The following is a 7,124-nucleotide window of genomic DNA, read 5'->3' as shown; positions in this document are numbered from 1 at the left end:
TGACTGGGGCAGCCTGTAGCCTAGTGGCTAAGGTACATGACTGGGGCAGCCTGTAGCCTAGGGGCTAAGGTACATGACTGGGACAGCCTGTAGCCTAGTGGCTAAGGTACATGACTGGGGCAGCCTGTAGCCTAGTGGCTAAGGTACATGACTGGGGCAGCCTGTAGCCTAGTGGCTAAGGTACATGACTGGGGCAGCCTGTAGCCTCGTGGTTAAGGTACATGAGTGGGGCAGCCTGTAGCCTAGTGGCTAAGGTACATGACTGGGGCAGCCTGTAGCCTAGTGGCTAAGGTACATGGCTGGGGCAGCCTGTAGCCTAGTGGCTAAGGTACATGACTGGGGCAGCCTGTAGCCTAGTGGCTAAGGTACATGACTGGGGCAGCCTGTAGCCTAGTGGCTAAGGTACATGACTGGGACAGCCTGTAGCCTAGTGGCTAAGGTACATGACTGGGGCAGCCTGTAGCCTAGTGGCTAAGGTACATGACTGGGGCAGCCTGTAGCCTCGTGGTTAAGGTACATGAGTGGGGCAGCCTGTAGCCTAGTGGCTAAGGTACATGACTGGGGCAGCCTGTAGCCTAGTGGCTAAGGTACATGACTGGGGCAGCCTGTAGCCTAGTGGCTAAGGTACATGACTGGGGCAGCCTGTAGCCTAGTGGCTAAGGTACATGACTGGGGCAGCCTGTAGCCTAGTGGCTAAGGTACATGACTGGGACAGCCTGTAGCCTAGTGGCTAAGGTACATGACTGGGGCAGCCTGTAGCCTAGTGGCTAAGGTACATGACTGGGGCAGCCTGTAGCCTCGTGGTTAAGGTACATGAGTGGGGCAGCCTGTAGCCTAGTGGCTAAGGTACATGACTGGGGCAGCCTGTAGCCTAGTGGCTAAGGTACATGGCTGGGGCAGCCTGTAGCCTAGTGGCTAAGGTACATGACTGGGGCAGCCTGTAGCCTAGAGGCTAAGGTACATGACTGGGGCAGCCTGTAGCCTAGTGGCTAAGGTACATGAGTGGGACAGCCTGTAGCCTAGTGGCTAAGGTACATGAGTGGGGCAGCCTGTAGCCTAGTGGCTAAGGTACATGACTGGGGCAGCCTGTAGCTTAGGGGCTATGGTACATGACTGGGGCAGCCTGTAGTCTAGTGGCTAAGGTACATGAGTGGGACAGCCTGTAGCCTCGTGGCTAAGGTACATGAGTGGGACAGCCTGTAGCCTCGGGGCTAAGGTACATGAGTGGGACAGCCTGTAGCCTAGTGGCTAAGGTACATGAGTGGGGCAGCCTGTAGCCTAGTGGCTAAGGTACATGAGTGGGACAGCCTGTAGCCTAGTGGCTAAGGTACATGAGTGGGGCAGCCTGTAGCCTAGTGGCTAAGGTACATGACTGGGGCAGCCTGTAGCCTAGTGGCTAAGGTACATGACTGGGGCAGCCTGTAGCCTTGTGGCTAAGGTACATGACTGGGGCAGCCTGTAGCCTAGTGGCTAAGGTACATGACTGGGACAGCCTGTAGCCTAGTGGCTAAGGTACATGACTGGGGCAGCCTGTAGCCTAGTGGCTAAGGTACATGACTGGGACAGCCTGTAGCCTAGTGGCTAAGGTACATGACTGGGACAGCCTGTAGCCTAGTGGCTAAGGTACATGAGTGTTGCACACAATAAGATCAGTGCAGCTGTTGGGCTCTTGAGCAAGGCCCTTAACCGCACATTGTTCCTGGGGGGATTAGTTCCCCTGCTCAGTCTAATCAACTGCAAGTCACTTTGGACAAAAGCTTCAGCTAAATAACAAACGATTTATTTATTATTATTGATGATTCTCTGAGTTGAAACACGCTCCGAACATAAAAAAACAGAATGAATAATGCCCCACAACAGACCATACAGCACATAGGCTCGTGATTGGCTCAGACCACACAGCTCATAGGCCCGTGATTGGCTGTTGCAACGGTTGCTGTTCGTCTGACATCACCGGGTCTGACGAGAGTGGAAATGCACACGGTTTAAAAATAAGAATTTATGGAAGCGTCGCACCATCTGCTGCCGGTCGACTTATTCTGAACCTTCCTCTCTCTGCGAAACCCCCGTTTCTGTTCCCTACCCTTTAATTATCATCAGAAATAATGCTGCCTTTACTGCGAGCAGATGCCTCTGTCTGCCACTCCCAAAGCAAAACACGGACGCATGATAATAATAACACGGTCACGGTCGCCCGGCAGCTCCTAAACGCTTGGCCCGCTTCACCGTCGCCCCGCTCGCGAGGAAGGCTAGCGTCAGCGACACGCGTGTTCACAGGGGGCGCGACGTCTCTACCTGACAGCGCGCCCGTTATCCCGCCGCCCTGGCGGCCATTTTACTTATTGTCTTTTTTTCATGTTCATTTGATTCGGTAACCGTGGCAGCAAACACCCGCCATTTTAGGTGGAGGGCTCAGGGGCTTCTGATGACGTCACGTTCGTCAGGATCCGAGATAATTCCAATACTCGGTCAAAATGGCCTCCTTATTACCTGCGGTTCACATGCAAGAGTGATGACACGTCCAGGTGTTTTTGGTTCCAGTGAAGACAAAGCCTGCCGTTGAGTGGTGTAAGTACCCGTCCCTACGCACTCTTAGAAACTATGGCTCCTTGGCGTGTCTCCATAGAGGAACCCTCTGTCATAGGTGTGAAAGCTCCGAGACAGAGAACCCTTGAGCTCGATAGGGTGCGTCTACGGAACCTCAGTGCAGGTGAAACCTCTACATCCCCTCAGCAGACACCTTCGTGAATGACCGATAGAATAAGTGTGCACTTATTACATCCAGCCTGGATGGACACCTGGTCCCTGTTCCACAAAGCAGGATTACTGAGTTAGCTGGATAACTGCACTGAGTACAACCCACAAAACAGGATTACTGAGTTTGCTGGATAACTGCACTGAGTAAAACCCAGAAAGCAGGATTGAAAAGAGTTGAAAACAGCTGTTCCGGGTTTCAGTACATGGGCCTGCTTTTAACCCCCCTCCCCCCCAACACCAAAAATAAATAAATTTAAAAAACAAAACAGAGACATTACAGGTGTTTTTGGAATCCTGTGACCCCCCCCCCCCCGTCCCTCCCTCCCTCCCTCTCTCTCTCCCTCTCTCTCTCCCTCCCTAATTCTCTCTCCGCCAAGTTCAGTGTTCCATTATGAGTGCATCACATGACCCCAACAGGGGGACAATGGGTGTCACTGCAGACACCCCCCTCCACCTCCCCCCTCACTCGCTCGCTCTCCTTTCTCTCTGTTTTTAGCCCGAGGAGATGGATAGAAAGGTTTCCTCCAAAGAAGGAGTTTGTCCTTGCAGCGTTTTGTGGCGCGGCTGAATGTAATGATGTGTGTTGCACATTCTTCATGCTAACCCAGTGTGCGCGCGGTTACATTCACACTGTCTGCGTAACACAATAGCGCACATCCATCTTAACACGCGTGTGCATTCATGCGCGCACACACACAAACAAGCCGTATACATGAACACACGTGCGCGCACACACAAAACAACGTGTAGACATACTGACAGTGACCTACCCACACGCTCACAACCCCCCCTTTACACACACACACATTCTGAAGCACTACACTCCAAACAAGCCCAAAGTTACTACGAATGCTCTTAATGCACTGGTTTACAATCATCATTAATAATAATTGAATAATCATTTAATTTTGCATCAAAAAATAATTTAAAATGCACAAAGAAGCCAGTGCGCTTTTTCGTGTGCGATTTTATCCTTACATATTTAAGCCGCGCTTTTATGATTATTTTATTTTTCTTTATCCTTTCATTTCGCACCGTTCTCATCCCTTCTTTCTTTGACAATGTTTGCGTTTGACTTTTGTCAGACTTTTGTCAGACGTTCCTTTTGTGTACAGTGCACCGCAGCACAGATGGAGTCAACACACACGGTTACAGTACTCGTTGCGATTGATCTATTTCTTTTCATTCTTAACGTTTCTTGTGGTCAGCCATTGGTAGCGAAATTACAGGACATTATCTGGTAACCGCGGGGGTTCTATTTATCTGACATCTGTATTCTGGGGCACTTTCAATGCTTGCGAGTTAACTTAATTTGTATTTCTCAAACTTCACATGAGTCGTTAAATGGAGCGGAGGTTCTTCTAGATCAAATTAACTCAAGAGTACTCCACGCATTCTGTTTTGAGCGCGTGGCTCCACATAACAAACGCATTACCAGTTTCTATACTACTAGCTTATTTCGGTTCGAGTGTATCAGGCAACCAAGAAAACAGAGCGCTGTAAGCACTTGTTAATACCCCTGGTCGAAGACAAAGTTTCGGCTGCAACGGTCGATGAACAGTAAGTCCGTATAAATCTGAAACTCTCTGCGCAGAAAGTCACACTGGTGTTAAGTGAGTTTCATCAGTTTAATTTTGGCCTGTAAAATGTTACGGTTCACCGCGCAAAAATGTATTAGGGCAGTCCATTTCATTGTAGACAAGCCACAAGACAAATACAGTTTCAATTGGGCATTACGGTGATGAAAATGTATTTTTGCAAATGACTCCACATAGCCCATTTGAAGTTTCGCGCACATCATAATGCTATATTCCGGACATTAGAGGACGTCGCTTTTGCATTTTACGAGCTGCTTTACACCGGGAAATGATTTAATGTGCTACAATAAATGCCAAAACCAATATGAAGTAACAAGGATATAATGTTTATCGCAGATGACAACATCGTGCGCACGAGCCACTGGATTGCTCTCACGGCAGTTGTCAAGGAAACGAAGTGCTGGCTGCAGTTTAACATTTCACTTCTGAAATCAATTCAAGCGCAGCTCCTTCAACTTTTCGGGAATTTCACTTCGACGAAAGTTCGCAGCAAAGCTACCGAAACGTGTCAACTGATGGGCCGGTGAAGGCACAGGTTATTACTGAGTGCCAACTGGGACATGCAGTGACGTTACATACAATCTCCGCTTAAAAGGTTGAACAACATGGGCAATTGATATGCCAAAAACATCCGCGTAATAGCAGCGGGATAGCGAGCGGGATAGCGGTCGGGATTGTTTTGTCGCCATTAGTAAACAGAACACCAACAAGCCACGCGAATAAAGCCAAGACAAAATCCAACATAAGCGCAGAAAGTAAACAGCAGCACTTACCTATTCTATAAAAACAGCTGCGTCCTTCCGAAGACCATTGGATGCGCTATCGAAAGCGCTGCTCGCGAGTAAAAAAATAAAATGAAAAAAAGACAAGAAAATCAAGGCAACAGCAGGTTCATAAAAATAAATAAAAAGTTCCCAAGCGAAAGATTCCAACTCTACAGTAGAATATCCCCGCTAATAAGCGCAATACACAAGGGTCCCGTTTGGAAAGTTGAGGCAGTAGGTTAGGTCTGATGATCGCCTTGGTGACGGTTTCAGCGCATCCCAGGCACGGCAGGATGTGGTCGGAATGAACTTGCCCCCAAAACGAGAAAGCAGTCAAAGCACCATCACAATCCCCGTCGTGACCTCATTCCCAGTCCCAGCCAATGGGGCTGGCATTTGTTGCTAAACAAGTTTTGAAGAAACTCCGCCGTGACGGTCGCACTTAAATACTGGTCCCATGTGCATCGCCAGATGTTTTTCTATAAAGTATTTATGTTGTTATTCCGTCATTTAAATAGGCAAACTATTAGCCCACTGATTAAAAGTGTGCCAGCAACTTAAGATTTTCAAAACTTAAAATGAATGCAAAAAAAAGAAAACAAAAACGGCTAAAAACTGTCAACAAATTGGCGGCTTTGCAAAGCACATACGTGGAAAGTTTCCACATATTCCGCGTCAAACTCTGGATAATGACCTCTTTATCGGCTAATTATTTCCGACAATGCACTGGAGGTTTGCAGTTGGTTTCAACGTTTCGTGGTTTTGGCGCCACCTAGCTTCAAAGGGGTGGTATTGTTCAACGCATCAAGACTAATGCGCCACCTAGCTTCAAAGGGGTGGTATTGTTCAACGCATCAAGACTAATGCGCCACCAGTCAAATAACAGCACCATGAACATTGGTTTGACAGCTTTGTCCAAGCTGATAAACGCGAGGCAGTGTTCTACGTTAGTACGTTTATACTTTTTTTCTTATGGTTGTCCACGCAAAACTGTGCAGTTTTCTGTTGTTCCCTGTTCTCCATCAATCAAATCTTATACAGAATTCAGCATAAATCAATGACAGAAGTAGGCATTCCTTTCTTAATTGCATTTTAATTAACCAGAATGAGGATAACAAACGGTGTCAAGATAGAGCAAAACAATACTGCTGCTAAAACTGTTGAGCTACACCGTTTGACCGAAAAGCCAGCAAACACTAGGGTGCAAATACAAATTACTGAATTTCTGTGCAATTATGCCGTCTACTCTAAAACAAGAATTAGTCAACAGTATGAAATAATAATCAGCCCATCTCCATAACCAACATTCAGATTTGGACGAGGCATTGGTATATTGTAGACCAGGTCTACCATCCACCATCCTGTAGGTTTGCACTCCAACCCTAACCTGGCACACCTGATTCTACATTACAATTATTTAGCAGACGTGTTTATTCAGAGTGATGTACAGTAAGTGCATACTGAAGGTCATTGGAACAACTACAAAATACTGGTTGGATAAGCTACTAATTAGCTCAATGATATCTCCAGCTGCCGAAGGTGTGCTTTTCATGGGCTGGAGTGAAAACCTACAGGAAGGTAGATCTCCAGGAACAGGGTTGGGCAGCCCTGCTCTAGCTGTTGAATGAGGTGTGCTTTGTCAGGGTTGGAGTGAAGACTAACAGGATAGTAGATCTCCAGGAACAGGGTTGGGCAGCCCTGCTCTAGCTGATGAATGAGGTGTGCTTTGTTAGGGTTGGAGTGAAAACCTACAGGATGGTACATCTCCAGGTATCCAGCACCGTATCAAGCCTGGTCTTCAAAGCCCCCGTATTTCTGCCTCCACTACTTTTTATTTATCCATATTATGTTAAAGATTGATTTTAGAAAGCTTCTATCCTCAAATAATTCCCTTCAGCTTATTTGCCTTTTCTTCATATTGTTCTTCAATATTCTGGGAGAATACACACATCTATATTTGCACTTCACTCCAGCGAGCGCATTGTGCCTCTGGAACACTGGGAGG

General features: G+C 47.4%; 1 protein-coding gene across 1 annotated transcript in view; it reads right to left on the bottom strand.

Moving 5' to 3' along the window:
• The window catches only part of megf10 (multiple EGF-like-domains 10), an 85,013-nt gene extending 79,768 nt beyond the window's left edge, over window positions 1-5,245 (bottom strand). Inside the window, 1 exon segment of the mRNA XM_061262851.1 lies at window positions 5,129-5,245. The gene's annotated coding sequence lies outside the window, so the exon portion shown is untranslated.
• Window positions 5,246-7,124: the final 1,879 nt, after the last annotated feature.

The sequence above is a fragment of the Conger conger genome, chromosome 12, assembly GCF_963514075.1.
Source record: "Conger conger chromosome 12, fConCon1.1, whole genome shotgun sequence".
NCBI lineage: Eukaryota > Metazoa > Chordata > Actinopteri > Anguilliformes > Congridae > Conger > Conger conger.
Note: the sequence above shows the minus strand (reverse complement) of the source record. Positions and strands in the feature narration are given on the sequence as shown.